Raw genomic sequence first — 25,630 nt, forward strand, 5'->3', positions numbered from 1 at the left:
TTACGCCAACAAATTAAGATGTTCTCTTTACAGAAAAAGTCATTCTGTAACTATGGACTTTCGATTTAGGTTTGGAGTGTAGCTTTATCTCAGTGTAGATCAGGAAGTCACAGAAATTTCTGCTATAGAAGGAAATTTAAGGGTCATATTTATTGCTTTTCTTCTTGAGAGAAACACAGGAATATATATGTACACCCTTAGAGACACCAGGGGAGGCAGAGACAAGATGGCGGAGTGGAAGGACTTGAGCCCACCTCTTCTCACGAAAACACCAAGATCACGACAAACTGCTGAACAACCATTGACAAAAAAGACTGGAACCTACCCCAAAAGATATTCTACATCCAAAGACAAAGAAGAAGCCACAATGAGACTGTAGGAGGGGCACATTCGCGATACAATCAAATTCCATACCCGCCGGGTGGGTGACCTACAAACTATATGTATGCCCTTTGTCCCTGTAAACATACACAATTACGATATTCTAAATGGGGTCTTGGTTGTCAGGCTACCCAAGCAAAGTCTATTTTAACCTAGAATGTAGTTGAAATGTTATTCTCTACAGTCTTTTGCTTTTCTTGAGACAACTTGAGTCAGAGATTCATAACATTTTACTGCTGGAACGGGCCCTAGAAATTACATGCTTCAGGGTTCACATGTTTAAATACTTACAGGGGCTGGGAGTAACAGACGGGTGAAGCGGGCATGATGTGGCGGACACTTGCCCTTTCTCAGAGGAGGTGGGGATGGGGATTCTCAGTTGTGCCAGTGGTGATCAGGGGAAGATACAGGCTGATTTTTTTAAGATAAGGTGGAAATTTCAAATTTTACGTGGAATATCCTATTTTGAAATATTTTCAACTAAAGCAAATGAAAAAAAAGCAACACTGCGTGGAAGTAAACAGAACTCTTTTGCAGATCAAATTTGGTCCACGGGCTGCCAATTTACAACTCAGGATCCAGGCCAACGACCTAATTTTACAATTAAGAAAACAGACTTCAAGCCCCAGCAAGATGCTGCAGACCCCCAACCCAGTGTTTCTGTAATACACTAAATGCTTGAAGTGTGCTGTTGTTAGACATCCCCCATTCCATTTCCACATTCAACAATAATCCATGACCAAGGAGTAGCAGGTAGTGGGAAAACAGAGATGTGATGGGATGAGGTATTACCCCGCCCTGCTCTCATGAGACTAGCCTGGTGCAGAGTCTGAGAACTGTCTCAGAATGGCAGCTGGGACCGCACCTCCCCGCTTTTCTGATCTTGCCAGCAACTTGTCTTTCCTTTTTCCTTTTCATATTTTGGTAAAGATACTGTTATGTTCTCCGGAGCTGTTGTTGCATGTCACTAAAGTGATGTCTCCACGTGGGTGAACACAGCGCACAATCTGTGATGTTTGCTTCTTGCACATTATTTTAACATTTATTCGAGAAGTATCATCTGGTGCCCCAAAGACGGTCAGTAGTGAAAGGGCCTGATGCCATTTCATAGAGCCACAGTGACCGCATGGCCCTGGTTATATAACTGGTGATGAGGTGAGATTTTAAAATATTTTCAGTAAGTGCTGAAAAATACTTATTCTTGAAAGCTTCATTGTCAAGTAACGTGTTTCTAAAGTGAACTGTGGAGCTCCAAGCATGAAATTATCTACATATTTGTGTTGCAAGGCTACGTTTGTGGTTTTGATACTTTTTTTCTAAATTCATTCACTGCAGGTTTAGGAACACACACACACAAAATACATAGAGAGAATATATCTGCTGTTAAGTGGGTACATTGACTGAGGGAATTACACAGGATTAATACTGGATGAATATGGAGCATTTCTGATGAACAGTAATATTTGGCTAGCGTATACATTTCTTGGAATTCTAGCCCTAATGAAACTTCCTAGACAAGTAGATTGATTTTTTTAGCTTGGCTGGAAAAACAGTTTAATTCTCATGAGCATATTTTGAGTTCTGTAAAAGGACAACATGTACATTTTGGTTAATTGCTTCATTGGCTGGAAGAACACAGTTCACGATCTTATACATAGTGCCTTGGATAGGAAGGGTGGGGAGCCTCAAAAGTATCAATACTAACTTCCATTTTAATTGTATTTTGGGTGAAGAGAACAAATTTCATGCTGTTTCAAACTATAGAGTTTTCAAGTGAGATGGAAAATCGAGATGGAACATGGTGGCCTGATAATGTAAACTTTGTTATAATTCAGGAGGTGCCATGTTGAGGACTGCTAGCAGCTAGTCTACTGAGGAGTCCATGCCAGAGTGGAGTGTCCGTCCATGGACAGTGGTGCCATCTAGTCCACGAGCCAGAGAAGGGCCTCGGGGGTGGAGGAGTCAAAGTGGGATGGGAAAGGGCCCATGTGGAGCCTTGCAGGAAGTCTGCTGTCTTCAAATGCTAAACCCCTCTTAAAAGGAAGTATTCATCTGGGAATTTCAGTATTAAGCAAGTAGTAAGTATGAGGCCATTGGGATCAAACCATGATCCAGGGAAGAATATGGTGGGGGCAGTGGAAAGAACACGGTCATAGTGTCTGAAGTCTTGGTTTGAGTTTTCAGCTCCAGAAATTCTATTTCAGACTTTTGAATATTGTCCATGTCTCTTCAATATGTTCAGACTTTCCCCTGGCTTCTTGAACATATGGATGTTCATGTGACAGTTATAGTCATCTAATGGCCTTGTAAACGAATTCTATCATCTGTGTCATTACTAGGTCTGTTTCTATTAATTGATTTTTTTCTTTTTATGGATTTTCTTTTCCTGCTTCTTTGCATGCCTGGTAATTTTTGAATGGATGCTAAACACTGTGAACTTTACCTTGTTGGATATTGGATGTTTTTGTACTCCTATATAAATTCTCCAGCTTTGTTCTGGGAAGCAGTTAAATTACTTGCAAACAATTTGATTCCTTCAGATCTGGCTTTTAAGCTTTGTTAGGTGGGACCAGAGAAGCATTTAGTCTAATTTTTTCCTATTCTTGAGGCAAAACCCTTCTGAATATGCTAGCTGATGTCCCATGAATTATGAGTTTTACCCCTCTGGCTCGTGGGAACAACAACTATTTTCTGGCTCTGGATGATCTCTGCGGAGTGTGCCCTCGAATCCTTCTGGGTGATTACTCACGCACATGCACTGAAACACAGGGGGGACCTCTCAGATTTCCATGCTCTTTCTTTGTAAAGCTCTCTAGTGTCTGGTACTCTGCTCTGTGAACTCTAGCTCCTTGCCTCTCTGGACCCCCAGCTCCATCTCCTCAGCTCAGGGAGACCTGGGAGCTCCTTCTGGATTATCCTTTCTGAGCCATGGCTTGGAACTTTCTCCAGGCAGTGATCTGGGGCTCACTTCATTTGTCTCCTATCCCTCAGAGACTATTGTCCTTTGTTGCCTGGTGTCCACTGTCTTGAAAATCATTGTTTCTCATATATATATATATTCATATATATATTCATATGTATATATAATATTTTAGTAGTTGTTTTTGGTGAGACAGTAAATCTCTCTCACTCCATCTTGGCTGGAAGTAGAAGTCTCTGGGTTTGAGTTTGACCTACATCTTGTGTGCTATTTAATTTTGGAAGAATTACTTAGCTTCCTCCTCTTCTTCATCTCTTTATGAAATAGGGATAATAATATAATGATTAGGCAATGGAGTCATATAGAACATGTTATAGTCTATAAGATCAGGCAAAGGAGGGACTTTCTCGGTGGTCCAGTGGCTAAGACTCTGCACTCCCAATGCAGGGGGCCTGGGCTCTATCCCTGGTCAGGGAACTAGATCCCACATGCTGCAGCTAAGAGTTCACATGCAGCAACTAAAGATCCCACGTGCCAACAATGAAGATCCCGTGTGCTGCAGCTAAGACCCAGAGCAGCCAAATAAATAGATAAATATTAAAAAAAAAAAAAAAAAAAAAAAAAGATTAGGCAAAGGAGCAGCCATACGTTGAGAGTGGACTTGAAAAAAAAACCTGCGTGGGGTGCACCTCTTTCTCCCTCGCAGAAATCACCCGAGCTCTTTTCTCTTGCCCAAACGGGGATACTTGCCTTATTTTTTTGCCCTCATACCAACTAATGACCCTGCCCTTTACCTTGTGGACCTGCTGATGAAGGGTCTATAAGCCAAAGATCACTTGTCTCCTCTGAGAACCCATGGGGCAAAAAACAAGTTTATCTGAAACATTCTGCCAAAGCTACACCGCCACACAACTGTCGTACCTCAACAGAGTCTATGTGACTTGTGGATAAAAAAATGGATTTTTTTTTCTTATTTACACCATAATTTAAAATAATCCTGTTCGCCAAATTCCTGTGAAGCAGAATGCATAATACTATTAATTGAGAACATCTGTGCACAATTATAAACAGAACTCATTCAGCTTATAGTTAGTACTTTAACATTTGAAGAGAAAGTGTTATTTTTTTAAGGGAAAGATATCTTTCTTCTGCCATATTAAAAGTCCAACTTACTAAAGTAGTAACATGAGTGAAAAAATAATAAAATCATATGGCTTTTTTTTTAATTACATGTTTATTTAGGCCAAACCAGTATGAGGCAGCTAGATTAATTACTTTTCTACTGTTAAGTACTATACATAGTTAATTATTTCATCTGAGTCGTGTCTGAGCCAGATCTGTGAATTACTGTTCATGCAGGCCAATGATGATAATTTATGTACTCCCTCCATGCTACAGCCTGTTAATATACTATTTTTGATTTGAAACTGGATGTTAAAAGTTTGCAAGAGGCTTTTCAAGACTACCCCATGACATAAGTTCTAAAATTATGGATTTCAAAATTAAGCTTGATAACATGCCATGAAAGGAACTTATTTAGATGATGGATTTTGTCTGAGAAATGTTTTTCCCATATTTTACTCTGATCTGTTGACTCTTAAGGGTTTCAGCTTGTGCTTTTTATTCTGCCTGATTTTACGATGTGGATGTTACCTTGGGCCCTTAGTAGTTTTTCAGCATGCACAAAACCTGATCTCACCCACTCTCCCAGTATGGCTAATCAGGTATTTAATTGTGGTTACAAATGCCTAATTACTTCAAGTGCTAGAGAGGTGCTCACAGCCACCATGAACTCACCAAACTAAACAGATGACACTGAATCCATTCTTAAAATGTAAGATGAACTTTACAATACTCGAATAACAGGTTCCTAGAGATTTTTGTGCATAGTCAAGTGAAAGAGAACTTTAAAAGTTATATAAGGTCAAAAATTAAATTTTGAGATGCCACTGAAGTAAAAAAGAAGAGAAAGATGAAGAAATCAGTGAAACACAAAGTGTAATAAAAAATTAGAGATGTTAGAGCGTCTCCTCGCTGCTCCTAGCTGTCAGCGTTAGCATCACCTGGGAGCTCTCTAGTAAAGCCATCGCAGGCCCCATTCCACACCTACTGAGTCAGAATCTGAATGTCAACAAGATTCCCCAGGTGGTTTGTGTAGCTATTCAGGTTTGAGAAGCGCTTGTCTAGAGAGACATTTAATGATCACCGAAGCTTGTGTACGGATCCAGTAGTTTTTCCCTCATAGAGATGGAGAAACACCCCAGACACTGAGCCCCAGTCCAGTGGAGTGTGGCTGTCCCCATGGAGAGAACCTGGGAAAGGACAGGCAAGCAGTGGCTGTGTGAGAGTCTCTTGCATTTTCACGGGGAGCCCTTTGGAGTTTAGAGGAAGAAGAGCCTCCTGGAGGCAAAACTGTGTGCCAAGGAAAATAAAATCTATTTTTACATAACGCAAATATCTGCCAGCTCCGCTCATATAACAAGTGAATTGGACATTAATCTTTCAGAGGAAAACCAATACAGATCCAGACTTCTTGCTGGGACTTTGATGGGAGGGGTCCTTGCTTGTTTTGGGAGAACTGAGAGCACCTAAAAGGATGGACAGTGCTCCATCTTCCCTTGCTGCACAGTATTACCTTCTTTTGCTTTGTATGAACTATGTGAATTTTGCATCGTAATTGTAACTAGCCACAGTTTTTCCTCTTGACAATGCAAGCGCCTGATGCACAATTTCCTCTTCTTGCAGAGGCTTCCAAACTGTTCACCCACTAGAGGTCTGTATTACCTATTTTAAAAAATCGTACCCAACTGGTTGAGACTTTCAGCGCTCAATTTCAACACCTATTTCTATGTTTTAAGATGTAAAATCTTTTAAAAACATAACACGGGGAATAAAAATCACAAGACTTTAGGAAATGAAGGAGAAAAGCTAATAGGAACCCTTTCATTCAGAAGGGGACCAAGTCTTCCCCGCTCTGTATAGGAGACAGTACACCTTCACACTCAGAAACACGGAAATCAACAGCCAGTTACAAATCCAGGGAACGAATTTATTTTCTGTAAAATAGCTTTTCCCCCAGCATATTTTAAGATCTCTGTGTTTTCACTTTAATTTTTAAAGCATTTATTTTCCTATTGAAACAAAAGAAAAGTTAAAGCAATGTAATTCTGTTTAGTCCTTAAAACACCAATTGACTACTTTTATGAAGGTTTTTAAATAAGAATTTCTTGTGGATCCAAGATTAGACTAAAACTTAATGTTCTTTCAGGCTTAATTTATAAGGCTTTGCTGCAACTTTCTAAACAAATGCATGAGCCTGGGCTTGCCTGATTAAAGCTGTAATAGTGGCGGTGACTGCCAGTGGTAGCGACTGCAAGTTGCGCCTCCCAACTTTTCTCTGGGTTCCATGTTTGCCGGGGATTTTTCACTAGCATGGTGCATTTGGGTCTGCCTTCTGCCAGCAGCAGCAAAGGCTCTGAGCCTTCCAGGAATTGAAAAAATGAGGTGTCCCGTTTACTGCATACCTGATTAATAGTGGTGAAACCTTTCCATAGCATTATAGAGCAGGCCTCGTAAAACACCACACACTCGTATATTCACATACTTAAAAGGAATTGTTGAAAATACTCCAGGTAAAAAACTGTAATTTACTGAGTATGTATTGCACCAGGGGTTTTGGATTTAGATGCTGGATTTTCATAGATTCTAATTACCCCGGATTTCGGACTAAGTGGCTACATTTGTTGCCAGGCAAGGTGTAAAGCTAAGTGGCTCCCTTCTTTTAAAAGGCATTCTTGCATAATGTTCCTGGTCTGTAACGCCTCCAGAAGCATAAGTAGGTCTCGTATGGCTTCTCTCTCAGTCTGTCACTTTATTAAAACACAGCAATTTGCAACTGTTATTTAGCAGATCAGCTGAGTTCATTTCAAAGGCTAATATTTAACAGAAGGGAAAATAACCCATCCCAATCTTTTAAAAAAGTGTTTTCTATGTATTCTCAGGCAAACTGCCTAGTGTTTTATATAGATCTCAAAGCTAGGATTCAAGGATAATTTTAGTAATGTCTTACACCGCTTGTCAATATAATCCAAATGATCAGTACTACAGCAGAAGGAAACTAATTCACAGTGCAATAATTTGTATTACAGACCACATTATTTAAAGTAGTTAAGTGTTTCATTTCCTGTTGCATTTCTGCATATGGCTGGTGGCATATGAATTAATTTTCTCACTGAAATGTGACAGAAAAATATCTGCTTTACCCAATCCTGAACATTACTTTCAGAGCTCCTGACTCTTCTACTATTACTCAAAATGATGCTAGCTTATACTTGCATCCAACATCAGTATAAACCTATAATTAAATATTAGCATGGTGTTCACTTGTATACATGTATATAAAAAATTAACTGCTACTGTAGCAGTTAATTGAAAAAAAGGAAGATCTCAGGCTTTGAAGAATTTGATGGGTTACATCTGGGAGAGAAATGAGAACTAGGGCTTTGGAGTCAGTCCAAAATTCCGGTTCTTGTCCTGGTATTGGTTAGCAAGATGGGCCCCTTAAACTCACTGTCTGTGAAAAAATGAAGCCAATAAGAAAAACCTAGCTTGTAGTTTTGTTTTGTTTTGTTTTTGTGAATTAAGTAAGAAAATGGAGATAAAGTGACTAACCCAGTGCCTGACCAACTAAGTGTCCAATTAATAGATGTTAACTATTACATTCTCTTTGTGTCTGCATTTAAAAAAATAGCAATATAATACAATGGCAATAATCCTAGTTACTTTTTTTTTCCAGGTTTACTGAGGTATACTTTATTTATTTTTCCACATAAAAACACTTTATGACCATATTAAATAACAAGTTTATTTTTTTAATCCTAGTTACTTTAAGTGTTGTTGTGAGAAGGTGATAAGATCAAGTGTATGAAACTACCAGGCTCTGGTTGCTTCCCAAACTGGTCTCCCAAAGTTTTCACCCATGAAACTAGACTGCAAGTTGGGAAAGTTTTAAGGATGATTCATTCCTGGATTTTTTATTTTTTTTTGAGCGAGAAGATTGTACCATTTCAGTTACTTACTCGGGATGATGACTTAAATCTGTGACTCTACTAGATTAAGAAGATATAACATTGCCCTGAATAAGAGTCAACTAGAGACATACTATTTTCAGGGCAGTTAAAAAAATGAAGTTAAGAATCTGTTCAACCTCAGGGAATTTAAAGAAAAAACATGATGCTTAAAGTGCTATTTCCAACCCTTTTATTACCTTATCCTTAGCGATTGACAAAAGTTTGTTTTCCCTAAAATGCTGTCTAGTATCCCCTTTCAGGAGAATAATCTGGGGGAGAGGGATTTGAAGGAAGCTGTGACTAACTAGCTTTTTTATTAGGGACAGAATACTTATTAAATTACAGGCATTATTTTAACTCAACTTGTCTTCCTAATACTATTGGGGTTTAGAATGAAAATTGCGGTATTTTGCAACAAGCACTGAGGAGAACAAAGACCAGCTACTGACATACAACTAAAAGATTTTACTCAGAGGAGAAGGACTAGACTTTGTCAGTTTGGCCTTTATGCAGCAATTTCCAAGGACACATTAGAGTTTCAAAAGAGATACATGCTTCCTGAAATCACAGGCCCCCCGCCTGGACAGAAGTCCATGTCAATTCAAACCAACTTTCATGCTTTTGCATGAGAAAAGGAAATATCCTCATTTAAAGTTATGTGTTGTATGTTCTCAGAATGTTCTAGTTCTTTTGCAGGGCTGATTTTATGAGATGTCAGTGATAAGAGGGGTCCTGGGAAATACATTCCTGTATAGTTGTATATAAATAACTATTTGTACCATTAACTAGCCCTAGGACCTGGAATTATACCAGAAGAAGTTCTTTTGGGGTTATATTTCAGTTTAGAGAGCCAGTCAACGTATCACCAGTTAAGGACTGAATCCTTTATCTTTCTGTCAACTCAGCACAGCCCCGTTTCCAGAAGCCTCCTTCTATCACCACCACTTTGGAAATCAAATCAGCATTTCTACTTCTAAGTGCCTACCTTATAACTCTCCACATGTGCAGGAGAAATGTATGAAAATGTTTTACTGTAGCATTGTGAACCAGCCACTGAGCATTGTTTTTCTAGAATAAAGGAGATTGCATTGTTTCCTCATTCTGTTCACGATCACTTCTCATTTCTTACTTTGGGGAAGTCTCTAACCGAGGCCTGAAAGGCAGCTGGCCTATTTGGGGGAAGCATGACATCACAGATGATTGTCTTTTCCTTGGCCCCATCTGCTGGAAATAGTAACTAAGTCCTTTGCCTAAGCTGGTAGGAGAGGAGCTGTAGAAAATCAAATTAGCAGGAGAGAAACTATTAGTCTTCATTTTCTTGTTTACAACCTGCAAATACAGATTGTTAAATATGCCTGTTCTCTAATTCTCATTAGGAGCTCTTGAAGAATAGCAGGACAGGAAAAAGGCATGGGATTATGAGAAAACACTACCACTAAAAAATAATACAAAGTCAGAATTGTTCCTTCTCATTCAGACTATCTTACATATTTAGAAGTGGCTGAATTTGAAGTTTTCCATTAAATAATTTTATTTCAGTTATATGTGGATGGATGCCACATATACAATCCCAAATGTATCCTTTTATTTAGAATTTTCTTTTTGTTGGACTTGAAGATAAAATAATTTAAATGGAATAACCAAGTATATGAAGTCATTTTGCATTCAGTGGTAGCCCCAGGAATTATTAAGTTCATCAGTGTATTTGTGTCAGGAGGCAAAGCTTTCACTAAAAATAATCTAATGGCAACGTCATGCACCGCTAACTCTGTTACAGGGAGTTTTATTTTCAGGCCCAGAGACATGGGATTACAGGTCAGTGATAGGCAAAGTGTTTTTGGGGTATACCAAAGGTGCCAAACAAGTCATATGGTCATCCAGGAGGAACTGACATCAAATGCAGGTTTTTAGTGATTAGAGTTCTAGACGTAGCCCCTGACTATGATGGTTACTGAACCAGTCATTGGGGATTGAATCATGGACCTGACTTCTTTTTAAAATCTCTTGTGTGAAACTATTTCACTATGTTTCAAAGCATTTTCAATATTTAAAGCATTTCAGTTAAAAAATTTCATTTGTTCCCCTCTTCTAGCATCCATTCTAAATATGTCTCTAGTCTACCTGTCAGTTTATACCCTTCAATACCGGCTTTTTGGATACTGGCCTATTTGCTGTGCCTCGAATATGCCAGTATAGTGCTGCCTCAGGGCCTTTGCATTTGCTCTGCTGTCTCCATACAGCCATCTTCCTCCAGATGTCCACATAGTTCCTTCCTTCTTACTAAGCAGGCTTTCCCTAAACTCCCTTTAAAAGTTGCACCCTTCTCCCTCACTGCTTCCACATTCTATTTCCATTATTCATGCCATCCAACATATATACTTTACTTGTTTTTCTGTCTACATGCAGTAGAATGTAAGTTCTATGAGGGTAGGGATTTTTGTCTGCTTTGCTCACACTTTGTCCTTAATGCTGAAAATAGTGACTGGCATGTAGGTGTCCAATAAAAATACTTATTGAGTGAATAACAGCAGAATCTGTTGCAAACTGCAGCCCTAAATAGGAATACCTTGTGTTTAATATAATTTTCATTCAGAAGACTTTTTTACTGTCATGACATTTCTTTGATATTCTTATTTTAGAGTCAGAAGAAAGAAACTTTAGGGTTACCCCACACCTGTTCAGTAATAAACTTCTAGGTCACAGTAGTTGCAAACTGAAATGCCATCAGGATTTAGGCAGTTAGATAAATGCGTGAAGCGCCATTAAGGAGTGACAAATAGTCGAGTTCATGTACTCTTCTACTTAAAGGCATTCAGATTTGAAAAACAAAGGTAAACATAGCCCTGTCGGAAGAAAACCTGTCTGCCTGTGGTTTCCAAGGCCCACTTTGGCTGTTAGTTTGCGGTCAGCTGGACCATGAAGACATTTTCTAAGTCATGCTGTTTTTTCTACCTCTTTCCAACTATAAACTCAGGCTTGGGTATGTGCCTAATTCCACATCAGGACAGGAATACTCAACTGATCAAATCTAATTACATTTGCTTCCCAACTAAATTGTATATCACCTTCCCCTCTTGTGAGGGAAATGGCCCCTCTTGGGTCCTCAGGATCTGATTATTGCAAGCCTAATTGATTTGCAACATTTCATTAATAAAGTTAACTAAAACTAATTATACATATTGAATAAGAGTTTCCTGTGAAATGAATTATTCTATTTAGCTTAAGGGTTCTTAATTGTTAGAATAAATTGCAGAGAAGGATTGCAGCATTACTTTCTCTTGAGATATATATATATATATATATATATCTCAACCAATATAGATTGATGGATGTTTACACCATAGAAACTGATAAAAGAAAAAAAAATTAAATATGAAGGTTAAAGATATCAAAACATACTCCTAAGAAGATAAAAATCACAAAATAGATTACACATAGATCTCTTCATTTTAGGATGTCAAATTAGGTCTGTTACATTTGTCATATAAAGGAAACTATAGTCAATTTTTAAATTTATTGACATTTATTATTTTATTCATAGTAAATTTTTCCTTCACTTAATTGGTTCATATTGTATTTCTCACTCTTTAATTCAGATGCTATGTGTCTAATTCATCGATCTAATTAAATCAAAATTGTAGCAGAAATCCAGAGGGAGCCTATACTAACTACTTCAATTGCCCCAAACCAAGCAGATGCATTGTGGGCCAATACTTCTGACAGGGCCATTTCCAACATTCCCTATTTGTTCAGTTGTGTATAGATAAATATGTTCTATGTAAAATAAAGATGAGCATTCATTAATGGTTTAGAGTTGAACAAAATATGGCTGGGCCATTAGTGTTACAGAATAAACTTCTGTATCACTTAAGAAGCTATGGTCATCAATGACTCAAATTTGCATTGCTTTCACACTGCCAAAGCAGGTTGGATTTCCTTCTTTGCATGTTAAGGAAGATACTGAGTTGTTTTATCTTCCTGCTCTGTACACTGACTGCACTGGAGGGACCAAGAGGCAGTAAAATGCCCATCCTGTTCTTGCTCTTTGGCCTGGAGCTTCACTGAGGAGCCAGGGTTCAGACTCTAGGTCAAAAGACAGCCTTACCCACTGCTTGGTTTTATCTACAGTGGCTTTGTTTGCTTTTTATGGTGGCCCATGCTACATGCAGAAGTATTTTGGTTTCGCCTGGATAAGAGGAGAAGGAAGGCTGCTCCTGATTGGATTTTGGACTTGCAGTATGACATTGCTCCTGTTGTCTCACGGATGCCCAGGGAGACTCCAGTATTTTGTTCCAAATCTGGAAAGATGCCAAAGACCTAGTTCCATATAACTGGCTACCTTCTGCCAGGTCTGCACTGTACTATTACATTTCTGAGATATCTTAGATCTTCCGAGAATTAAAAAAAAAAAAGACTCCTATATATCCAAATCATCTCAAGAGTCTTAAAAGGAATGACTAGCTAGTTGAAGGGAGAGGATGACAGCACTTTTGTTACTAGTGAAAAGTTCTTCCTGCCAGCAAAACAGAACCTCTAAATTTAGAGGCTAATTCTCTGAGCTCTTTTAATTGTTAAAAGTATTAATAGTAATCCAATTTAAATTAGAATCTCCTACATAGTTGTATGTTGAGCATATCTAGCTATATTATTTAAACCTAGGAACAATGTTACTGTAGATAAACTGTATGAATAATAGGTTATTTGGAGGAAACCTGTTATTCTATAAAGAAAGCTATTTTTTGGTTTATTGAAAAAAAAAAAAAAAAGCTCCACAAGTGGCTAACCTTTACTTTGCCTTTTTCTCATTGATAAGACTCGGATTCATATTTAACAGTTCCAAACTGGGTCCAAACTTCTATTATTTATGCTTTCACTGAAAAATGATACTATTAAATCTGTAAAGGGAATATTGGCTGGATATTTATATGCCTTTTTCACAGCTAGTTATATAGCTATTTCAAATCCTTGATACTTCAATAACTCAAAGATAAATTTGTTTTTAATTTCTTGCCTTGTATAACGTACAACCGTTAGTCCAGGAACCAAATTTAATTGAACTACTAGGTATAAGTGACTGGAAAGTAATTGAGACTGATGTTAAATAACAGGATCATATTAGTGGAAAAATCGTGACTAAGCAGTTTAAGAATACACTGTAAAAGGGGGTGATTATATTAATTAAAATGATAAACAAAATATTGTTATCTGTGATACATACAATTTTGAAATCAAAATATTACACATTTCCATAAAAAAAGAGAAAAAGAAATAAATGATCTAATAGTTATTTTGCTTGGCTCTCCAATTGCTGAAAAAACATAAATCAACTTTAGTTAAGTCAGTATAATTGAGACACATCTATCATTGTAGGAAAAATAAAATCTTACAGAATATCAACAATAAAGAAAAAATATTGGCCTTAAAAATGATCCTGCATCTTTTCTAGTTTTTCTTACTTGGAGATGTCAATGATTCAGGTAAAAAAGCCAACAGCCATGTATTAGCTCAACATAATCGTGTGTACCACTTTTCACAATTTTTAAGGAAACGAAAACCTCTAACTTTGGAAGAGTACATAGAATATTTAAATAAATATTTAAGTAAAACATTTAATTCCACATATTTTAACAGGCAAATAAATAGGAAAAAGAAAAAAGGGGCTTGTGAGAACTAACTATACACCAGATAACCTACAACTGAGAAAACTGGAATTTAAAAAATATTTTAAAATTTCCAAATAAGTATAAAAGAGCACAAAACTTTCTTGCCAAGTAGCAGTGGAAGTCCACTGCATTATTAATAATTTGTTTATGATAGTATTGTCTAATAGAACTTTCCATAGTGATAGAAATGTTCTGTATCTGTGCTATTCAAGACAGTAGCCACTAACTACATGTGTCTATTGAGAACTTGAAATGTGGCTAGTACAACTGAGAAACTCGGTTTTTAATTTCATTTGTTATCATTAATTTAAATAGCCACATGGGGCAAATGGTTACCAAAGATTTTAAGCCACTGAACGTGTTCTTTATTCTATGTCCGAACCAGGTTTTCCCATTTTTCATAAGTGGATTTCAACCTAAATATTTTTGGTTCAATAAAACAAGCTCTGAAATGCTGTTTACACATTACTGGTTTAAATCAATAAGAGATCAAAGTTCTGTAGTTGTAAGTTGGTGAAAGTTTTAAAGTGACAATACAAAGTTCAGAGGCCCTTGGAAAACACTTTTTGTATTTCAATATAGTAACCATGGATTGGGATGGGGCCTTGAAGATTCTTTCACAGGAAACCAAAGGCAAAGTTGCTAGTTAGTGACAGAATTGGTATGGCATTAGTTCTTTATTTAATAGATTTTAATGTACGTTTCCCAGAGCTGGATTTTTGCTGAAAACATGCACAGCTCAGCTTCCTAGGTTTAACTACACCTCACAAAAAAACCCCTAAAGATTTCCAGTGGCAGAACTCTGTAGAGTGTTACTATTTTTGTCTTCAAGATTAAAGCGGTCCTAAATAGTTTTCCTAACACCACTGTGGAGAGCCTTCCAGCAAGTGTTTCCTACTTGTCAATCAAAAAGACTAGTCGCCTCTAACATATGTAACCCACCACCTATCTTATCTACCTTCTACTTTGATAAAATGGAATCACAACATATTCAGAAGGGGACAAGCTACTCTTTTCATTCTCCTTGGAGGAACTAGGGAGTGTCTCCTCTGTCAATTTGGGAAGCTGAGGGCTTGTTCTTTGAGCTGAATTTACGTCAGGAGAAAAAAATCCTGCTAGCCGGGTAAATCCAGGAGTCTTTTTATGAAAAATATCATACAGGCCTATGTGATAGGAGTTGGACCAACAGAGCAGTCTCTAGCTGCCCTCTGAGGTTCTGAGTGTAATGCCCCGCTGTGTGACTCCACAGGACTCACATCTACCAGGGGGTTAAACTGCATGGGAATTAAAGGGTACCTCTGTATCCAATTTCAGAGCCCCTTTTCCTATATGTTATTGGAGTAAGGGAGACTTTTGTGAGAATGAGACTCTGAGACGTTCGGGTTTTCTGAAGGGGAGCAGGTAGTTTCAAGGTTTATGGTGTTTAGACATATGCCCGCCTCTAGAAGTGAGTGCTGGGGCATCACAGAGCCCCAATTCCCCATTTGGTGGCTGATGAGAGAGCACAGTCATTTCCCTCCTGGCCCTACTAAAGCCCTGCGTAGCAGGGAACGCACTGCTCAGAGCAATCACCTATGACCGTGAGGAGATCCTCGCCAAGGGTTTGCAAATCTCTCACATGGTTTATCATCAATACATGAATATCTTGGTCATTCTGACACTGTTTATATTGAAAATCATATTAATATATATTTTATTAAGCTGTATATTGGAAGGGATGGGGTAAGACTGGAACTTCATTCTTTTCTGCTTCCTCTGTTTCTGTCACCTGACAATGGCATATGTGGCTTTTCATGCTACCTTCACTGTTGACACGTTAGAGAAAACTACTGACAGATACAACGTTATAGGTGTAAGACATTTACCTGGATGCAGACCTTCTGGGGTGGCTTCAGTGACTTATTCAGATAAAACCTCAGCCATTTTAGACCAATTTATCATGTATCAAATCTGGAAAGAAAAAAAAGATTAATGTGATTCACTGAATATGGTCAGATTTTAATTTTCTAATTTATAAAATAAGCATTAACACTACATCTTAAGAAAGTTTTTGAAGGTAACGAAGCCATCTGGTTGACATCAAGAACATATTCTTCCTTATATAGACTTGGGCTCTACTGAGTGGCTGTCTGTCACGGGACCTGTCGTCTTCCTCCTGAGAGTCAACATCTTCCCTCACACCCTTTTAGATGAACACTAGAGAAGGAGAAAAAGAGCGTTTCTGGGTCAAAACAGTGCAATCTTCTAAGGCATTTCTGTAGACATAACTACTAAATGTAAGAAATATCCTAATAGATTAGATTTTTACTCGTGAATTTACAGTTAAACTTTGATATGATTCTAGAGCTTATACAAGTGTTATTGTACCATAATTTTGAAAAAGAATCTTTTAAAAAGATATTTTCAGTTTTAATCTTTCATTGAAGTAATAGATGCATGTGATATAAGTGTCAACTTACAGAAGCATATAAAACAAAAGTACACATCTCTTAACTCTGTCTCTCCAGATCCACTTCCCAGAGATACTTACTACTAATAGTTTCTTATGTACCCTTCTAGGACTTTAAAAAATGTATATACATGCATATAAATGTGTATATCCATGTTTTTTCATTTTATACATTATATGTTCTGTGCCTTGCTTTCTTTTTTTCTAAACTTAATAATATGCTAGCAGAACTTTCTACATCAGTATACGTAAATCTAACTCATTCATTTTAATAGCTATATAGTATTCCATTCATGGCACTGAAATATGATAATTTATTTAACCAGCCCCTATTATGGGCTGTAAGGTTGGGTTTTTTTTGTTTTTTTTTTTTTTTTTTTTTTCCAATTTCCCTTTTCGGATGCTTAAAAAAAAGCCCAATGATCATATTTATACATATGCATTTTTGTACTTATATGATTATATCTGTAGAATAAGTTCCAAATATAATTGTTGATGCAAATTGTTTATACACTCTAAGTTTTTGAAAAATACTTTCAAAATGTCCTCTATAAAGGTTACATGAATTTATGATACCAAAAATCTGGCTTGTATCAAATCTTAAATTTTTTTCTGTCTGATAAGTGAAAAGTATATATTTGTTTTGGTTTGCATTTTTTAAGTTATGAATGAGGTTGAGCTTCTTTTTGTTTTCTTATTTTTTGTAGTCATTTTTCTACTAGTTTGCCCAGTCATGGCCTTTGCTCATTTTTCCATTGGGTTGTTCATTGTTTCTCATTTTAAAGAGCTCATGTTGAAAATTGGCATTTTACATGTAATGTGTGGCAAATAGCTTTCCCAAGTTCCTGTTTCTCTTTTGACTTTGTTTATGGTGCTTTTTAATATACAACCATTTCAATTTTTTTTTTAATGTAGCCAAATTCATCAATATTTTTCATTATAGATTTGGGGATTTTTTTAAGTAGGAAATTTTTTAAAGTTAAAGAGTTCTTCAAGAAGACTGTAGAGGTTGCTTTTTTTTTTTTTTTTTTTTTAAACAACAGTGTACACCAGCTTTACTATCACATTGTGATACGGGAGATATAGGAGAATTTTGGCATTAGAAGGACCTATTTTTATCCCAATTTTTTGGTGGTTTTGTTGTTATAGCAAAGATTTTCCCATTAGATGATTCTTCCTATAAAATACCACTCTGGTGTAAAATCTGTGGATTCTTGTAAGGCTCTAGTGTACCTTAGGGACAAAAAAAATAGAGACAGGGCTGACTTGCCAGTATCATTCTCCAGAGGGTTAACAGTAGCGTCTACGGTCTGAAATGTAGAGTGAGTTGGAAGGAAAGGAAAAGAAATTCCAAGATAAACAGAAAGTATGAAGTATAATAGAGGTTCATTATAGGAAATTTTGAAAGCACATGCAGGAAAAAAAGGGGGAAAGAAAAAAGTCACCTTTGATCTTAGCCTTGACCTTAATAATCCTCAAAAGCATTTTAGATTTGTTATATATTTTTCCTAGTGTTTTTTATGTGTTCTGCAAATATGCAGGCATTTAAAAATATATCAGTGATTTTACTCACAAATCAGTGCTAATATAACTAAACTATTTTCATTAGAATACCAGTGACCCAAGTAAGACCTTAATGGCACCTTGACAAGAATCTATCAAACACATACACACACACAGGCTCTCACTCGATTTATGTTTTATATGTTGCTGTATTTACTTGTGATTATCTTTCCTTGTCACTAAATGTTTTAAAATATATTTATATAAAAATATATAATGACTATATAATATTTCATCATATGGCTTAATGTAATGGGAATTTAAAAGAGTAGATTTGTATTTCTCTCAAAAATCCGTTCTGTTAACCCAGTAGATCAAACACTAGGACACATTCAGGAAATCATTACGTAGGAATCACATCAGATTCTTTTCCATTCCTGATAAAGTGGCAGTAATTAACTGTGTGAAGGTTAAGGGCTGGAAGACATCATGGTACAGTGTGTTTTATGTGAAGTGACATCATTTGAATGGAAAGAGAATTAGATTATTAAAGCTGGGTTAATGGAACATTCTTGTTCTAGTGGCATCCCACATAATTTAGAAGCATGTAAGATGCATTTGAATTGTATAACAAGAAGAGTTTGGGTCAAAAAGTGAAGAAAAGTGTGTGTGATAATAACATTGTAAACGTATGACGTTTACTAGAAGAAATGCTGTGAGATTTTTTTTCAATTTATTTAGGAAAATACCTGGTGCAGATTAAATTCAGCCACAGTCACAGATATTTGGGGTTAGTGAGACAAGCAGGACTGTAAAGGGTCATAAGAGAATCACTAGTACTTTGTCATTTATTAGCACTAAGAAACTCTGCCTGCTAATATGCAGGATGTCTCCTGGGCACGAGTTCCCTTGCTACTTGGCTTTATGGCATCGCTGGGCTGATTTCGCCCTCAGCCATAAGTTACAAGGTAGACGCTGTACTGTTAGCACTGCCGAAAGTTCTAGATCTAAGCAGCTGGTGAAATTCTGTCTCCTAAGGATGTCCCTTTATCACGGAGAAAATCATGGCTGCTCAGTCCCGTTGACACACCTCTCCTCTCAAACATGATCACAGGGAGCCCAGACTCACCTCAGTCTTTTGACCAACATCAATGAGGCCCTGTCAAAGCAACAGACATTTGACCAGATCCAACTGACAGCTCTCAATCTATTATGCATTGGGAGAAATCTTTCAGAGACTAAATCATTTGGGGAGTCGCTGGCTTAAAATAAGTCATCCTTGTTTGCAGACTGACTGATTAGTAACTATATTCAACTAAAGTTTTGTAAACTATGCCTATAGGTAAATAAGTGTTTATATTGAAAGCTGAAAGAGTGATATATAATTTGAGTTGGAAAGATGAACAGTTTATATATGTGGGAAATGGCTTGTTCAATTGAAGAACTTTTAAAAAAAAAGTTCATCAGAACACAAAACGGTAAGAAAAAACAGTAAATTTCAGGTAAGTTATGGGAAAATAGAGATATCAAACCTTAAGTTTTAAATAATGGGCTGTCATAGTTTTCATATTTATTTCCCAACTAACGAAGGAATTTCTAGAATTCTTCATTATTGCAGTTAAAGGTAAGATGACAGGCAAATGTTAACCAAAATGGAGGATATCTTGTTTTTTTCTATGAGGGAAACAGAACTTGATTTCCAGATATAACTTTAAATAAATTAGCAAATAATTAATTGGCCTTCAAAAGCAGGCAGCCTAGTGTAGAGCAGACAGTGTGGGTGGTGGCTCAGAGCACAGGAATCAACATTTATGTTTAAATCTTGACTCTACTAGTTACCACATCTGGGTAAGCTACTTATCTCATTATTACTCAGTATCCCAATCTATAAGATGGGGATAAGGCAGTGACTATTATATAGGGATGTTGTGAGGATTAAATAAAACACAGTATTTAAAGGCTGAATATTGTTTGGCACATTGTATGTGCTCAATAAATGTTAGCTTTATTAAAAATGTTAGTTTAGGGCTTCCCTGGTGGCGCAGTGGTTGAGAGTCCGCCTGCCGATGCAGGGGACACGGGTTCGTGCCCGGGTCCGGGAAGAATCTCCCACGTGCCGCGGAGCGGCTGGGCCCGTGAGCCATGGCCGCTGCGCCTGCGCGTCCGGAGCCTGTGCTCCGCAACGGGAGAGGCCACGGCAGTGAGAGGCCCGCGTACCGCAAAAAAAAAGCCAAGGAAAGAACCTCTAGGTAATCATTCTGAACAAGCCAGAGGTACTGTCCACTTGTGCTTCTCTAGCTTTAATGTGCATTTGAGTCACGTGGGGATGTTGTTAAAATGCAGATTCTAATTCAGTGAGTCTGGGTGGGGTCTGAAAGTCTGCATCTTCTAATAAGCTTCCAGGTGATGCCCAGGCTGCTAGTCTCTGGACCTGGACACTTGAGGTAATTATGGAAGATTGGTTCTAATTTGTAATAGATGTGGTGGTTCCCAATAGGGGGAAATGGAGAAAGGAGGAAAAAGGGAAGTGTAGACAATATGTACAGATTTAAAATGCTCCCCAGGTGATTGTCATATGCTTGCCTTACCTGCTCTCTAAAGCCTGAAGAACCACTGATTTGATATTTCAACCTTTTATTCTTTTTCATTTCTCCTTTTCTTACTCTTTTTTCTACCTTGTCCTTGCCATTACAGCTTTAGACTAAAAAAATGGTATTAATACTTAGTTCCTCAATTAGTAAGACTAAAGCATCAATTTTAAGTCATTTTATTGTGTGTAATAGGAAGTAGTTTCTCTGTAACATTTCTCTTCTACAATATAGGGATCTGAAAATGTATTTAGTATTTTCCATAGCTTTAGCCAAAAACAAACAGGCAAGAAAGTGACTTGTGGAGCATTTAGTAACAGAATACAAAGATGCAATTGGGTGTGGTGCATACAGTCAAAGGAGTTATCATAACCCCACGGGGAAAGGAAAGTTGTAGTGGTTATTATGGAAGTGGCCAGAATCAAACAATGTAACCACATTAGACATTCCACCTAGTCTGAACGGTAGGAGGGAGGAGGGTTGTTTTTAAATGGCTTCCCACCCCAGTGGCATTGAGATGATTAGAGAGACCCATATCTAAATATGTACTTAGCTTGACCAACATCTCTCTAGGGCAAAGACCATTTTTATACTTTGGTGTGTCCTCAGGGCCTAATATCACTCAGATCCATTGAATTCCCTCTAAGTATCTTCTACTGCTGTTGATATATTTCATAGATATAATTCTTCATTTTCCAAGGTAGATAAGAGTAGCTTTGATTAATATAAAATGGGAAATAGCCAGAGAAAACTTAGAGGGGAAATTAGCAATCATTAACTCTCTTTAAAAGTGCAGAACCAAATGTGTATTCTCTACTCTTCTTAGTCTGAAGTTCACTAGTCAGGGTACTTTAATTCATTGACCTAAATGAGATTTTAACATCATTTGAAGAAGAAAGCAGCTTATATGTATATAAAATGAATAAGAAATCCCATAAAAGTTGACCCAAACTGAATGATTATTAATTCTATGATTTTAAGTTTTAAGGACATCTAGAATTGGGACTTGGAATGTGAAGGCACAATGAGATGATGAAAAATGAAGCATATCTATTTCTTACCCATTTTTCCAACTTGTGTTAGAGAAGTAATTAAATATGAGATTGGCAACACAATTTAAAATATTTTTGAGTATGGGAAGAAAAATCACACTGTAACGGGCAGATTCTAGACGCCTATTTCTACTTAAGACATTTAGATGATGCACCTGTTTAGGAACCAGACAAACAAAAATAAACTCTTCTAAACTGAGCTATAAAAATAATGTATCAATAGTATAAAGCAGCTGTACAGCATGTACAGTATATAGTGCATTCTTTGTTAGTAAAATATTTTGAAAGAAATTTTGGTTTTCATATTCAAGGGAATTTTTTTCCCTCTGTGATCATCTACGATCAGGAGAAAGAATCAAAATCAGATAGAAAAACTTTTAATGTTGATACAACCACAGTTAAGATTCACTTATCATTTTTATGATTGTTATAGATATATATTTCATTTTCTAATTGTCAAATTTGTCATTAACTACCAACTAACAAAACATCTGGCAAATTTATAGCTCTTTAGATATTTTTTATGCTGTGATTTATTTTAGATGTATTTTAGAGCTTTAATAGGATAATGGTAGTCATTTGCCAAATCATTTGAATAGTACCTTAAATCCCTGTAGATACTCCTAGATTTAAGATGGCTTTGTGTATTAAGCCACTGAAAAGTTGATTTTTAGTAGCTAAAATTCATATCATGATGAAGAATAGAAAATGTAAAGTGATAGCTAAATTAAGGCTGGAAATGGAACAGAATTTACTTTTGCTTATGGGAGCTTTAGTATACTGTTTTAATAAACACTTATGTGAAAAGAAACACATGTAATCCAATGACTTCAGGCAATTTTGAAAGAGAAAGCTTATAAGCATTTTGAAGAAATTAATAGTACTTTCCAGTGGTGATGATTTGGAAAGCTGATTTTTCCAATTTGCTACATAACATGGGAGAAAAGTGTTCCTAACCCAGCCTTGGATACTTTGTCATATTTTGTTGCTCTGGCTCTATATTTGTTTATTGCCACAGTCTTCAAGACAGCTTTTTAATTTTCACAACACTTGGATTTACATCAAACTTCTAAATAAATTTCTTAATTTGCTAACCCACTTGGGAGAATCTCTGGCATTGCTCAGTCATGACTGAGCAGGAAAAGGACCAAGTAAACTAGCGAGCTTGGGGCTAAAGACCAGGAGCCTGTGTCAGGCAGCCAAAACATCTAAGTGTGATGGGACTTGATCTTGGTCCCTGTAACAAATTTGAGAACAAAATACAGCAACTATCAGCTGCATAAAAAGGTGACAGTGGGACAGCACAGATAAAACTATGGGAGACGTGCATATCATGCATTTTAACTGCGGGTTTCAAACTCCTTCTCAGCTAAGTATTTTACCTGGGCTTTGGGTAAGGAGCAGATTAAATTTTCTTCCATTATTTTCCCTCTAGCATAGGGCAAGCAATTAGTCATAGTAACAACAACAGTAATAAGCAGCAGCAAAATCACCCCAAATTATCTACAGGTATACACACACAATTCTTACCCAAAGTAGGAAAAGAAAAAACGAAGACGTAAGAAACCTGAACAATTCACAGAGTCACAATTTGAACACTGAAGCGGGGCAAGAGAGTCACAGGAGAGATTGAAGCTCAGAGCTCTTGGGATGCAGAGCATTGCCAAAGCAACAGTGACTGAAAGACGCTTTATAAAACTCAAGGAAGACAAGTCTTCCTCTGGCATCAGTGGAAGAAAACCAGTTTTCTTCTGAGCTGGATGATGTAGCAGTTGATTCAGTTTAAGATCAAAGAAGAACGGAGCTAGAAATCAAGGCCTCATGGTGGGCACAAAGAGAAATGAAGTCAGGGGGGAAAAAGTGGGGGAAAAGAGTAGATAACAGACTGGACACCAACAGTCATGAAACTTTAACGAATGTTGAGATCTAGCAGCTTGGGGCCACTCCCTGAGCCTTAAGCCAGGTTGTAGGAATTGCCAACTCTCATTTGGGGCATGGACACTTGGACCTAATGATTTTCCAGAGCAGATAATTTACCAGGAGAGCTATTTAGACAGTTTTGAGGACCACAGACATGGGCTAAAAGGGTAATTATTTTAGGCTTTTATTTTTTTAAGCAATAACTAGGAAACAAAAGGAATCAAGGAATTTTATCACTGGAGGGAAACTTAGAGGCGGGGGCTTGAGGTTCAGAGTTGTGAAATAACTCTAACAGCACGTGGCCAGTTGAGTGGGAGTCTCCATTCCCAGCTCTCTGTGCTTCCTTGCTCCTGCACTGTCTTCCAGAAGGGTGGTGGACTCCACCACAGCCTGAGGAAAGATTATCCACGCGGTGGGGCCTTTAGAGCTAGGGAAACACTGCAGGGCACAAGGGAAACAGACAGTTTCCTTTTTTGAGAAGACTTATAAAGGTGTTACTGCTTATGCTGAGGAGAATAAACCTTGGAGACCCAGGATCCTTGGGAGGTTAACTACCAAGGAAATCATGTTGGGGATGAGGCACCTTTGAGAGGAGATATAAGTTGCTCAAAAAAGTTATAAAACAGAGCAGCAGGGTGCCAGATTTCCCCCCTGCCTCATTGTTACTTTCCCTTCCAGGAATGACACTAGAAGTAAATGCAGCAGGTCAGGTCGAAAATGTGATCCCAGGGGAAAGTGAGCACCCAAACGTTCACCAAGAAGAGAGGGCTCCAGAGGGCCACTAGTGGGTGTTTGATTCTTAGTGAAGCCATGAGCGAACACAGATTAGGTCAAGAGGCCCCAGATGGGTTCAATAGCCAGGTCTCTAATGGGAGCCCAAAGTCAGGGCAGGAGATGCTTCTGGAGACGAAGCATCTGGCACTTCGGAGAGATTGGGCTGGATATTTAAGAGAATTGGAGAATGGGGTGCTAGGTAGAGGGGTGGATGAAGGGAAGGGCCCAGCAAGAGGTTCTGTTCAGTCTTGGAAGCAGAAGAGCTTCTCCTAGAATCCCCCTCAGTTACAAACGTGCCCTGGGCAAGGCTGTGGGGATTGGGGTGTGGAGAAGCCCCTGGTTTTCCCCTCCCCAATTAATTCGATGTGGGTACGGCATCCCGTGCCAAGGACCCACCGATATGGTTTGCAGAGAGGGGTATGGGGGAGGTGAGCTGTGTTGGTGCGAGGCCTGGGAAGGCAGGGGACACTCAACTTCACTTTTAGAAGTGGCACAACTTTTAAAGGGACGCCCCGCGGAGTCATACACTCAGGTCACATTTAAAAGACAAGAATTAGCTAAAAGCGTCGGGAAGAAAGTTTACTTGGCTGCATCCCATTTCTGCAGATTCCTTGCTTGTACTCGATAGAGTTGTGTCAAATCGGAATGAAATTTCTGGGGCATGCGGCAAACAAGCTCAAATTGTTTCTTCCCAACTCAGACGCCCCTCCTCTGATTTGGGGAAGGGCCTCCAGCTCGGGGTGGGCGCCGGTTGGAGCTAAGCTCGCTCTCGCCTTCGTCCCCGGGAGCCTCCCGGCACAGCGCCCGCAGTTCACACCTCGGCAGGAAACTGACTACCCTCGCCCCCAGCCCCCAAGCCTGGCGGGGCTGTCCGCGCCACTCACCGCCACTCGGGACGCTGCGCCCACGTCCGGCCGAGCTGGTGGCGCTGGTGCGGGGTGCGCCCTCACTCCCGGGGTCCGCTCGGGTTCCTCCCCATGGATCGCCGCCTCGGGCCGGCAGAGCTGCTAGTCTTGCGTCCGCCCAGGCGCTCAGTCGCCCACTGCCTGGGGCCCTTGGCTGACAGGCGCTGGAATCATTCTCTACGAAGGCAGCTACAAATTTATAGCGAGGGGCGTTGCTGCTTCGAGGGTTCCAGGGGCGAGGCTGTGTTTTGAACTCCCTCCTCCTCCGCCCCGCCCGGGAGACCCTCTCGGCCCAACCCCCTTTCCTCTGCAGATGCTGACGGAAGCGGGATGATGCCACAGTCACCCGTGTCACTTATTAGATCTGAGTACCAGGACTGGAGCCCGGCATCGGGGGAGGGAGTGG

The 25,630-nt window shown here is 38.5% G+C and overlaps 1 protein-coding gene across 3 annotated transcripts in view; it reads right to left on the reverse strand.

Moving 5' to 3' along the window:
- The window catches only part of AGTR1 (angiotensin II receptor type 1), a 43,714-nt gene extending 18,337 nt beyond the window's left edge, over positions 1-25,377 (reverse strand). For 2 of the 3 annotated variants that reach the window (XM_028488822.2, XM_028488823.2), the window contains exons 1-2: positions 25,204-25,377; positions 15,899-15,983 (exon numbers count right to left, since the gene is read on the reverse strand). The gene's annotated coding sequence lies outside the window, so the exon portion shown is untranslated. Of the gene's footprint in view, positions 1-15,898; positions 16,008-25,203 lie in introns of those variants that run through there. The other variant, XM_007128381.4, reaches the window with a different exon arrangement.
- Between the last annotated feature and the right edge of the window lie 253 nt (positions 25,378-25,630).

Source organism: Physeter macrocephalus, chromosome 1 (assembly GCF_002837175.3).
Source record: "Physeter macrocephalus isolate SW-GA chromosome 1, ASM283717v5, whole genome shotgun sequence".
Classification (NCBI taxonomy): Eukaryota; Metazoa; Chordata; class Mammalia; order Artiodactyla; family Physeteridae; genus Physeter; species Physeter macrocephalus.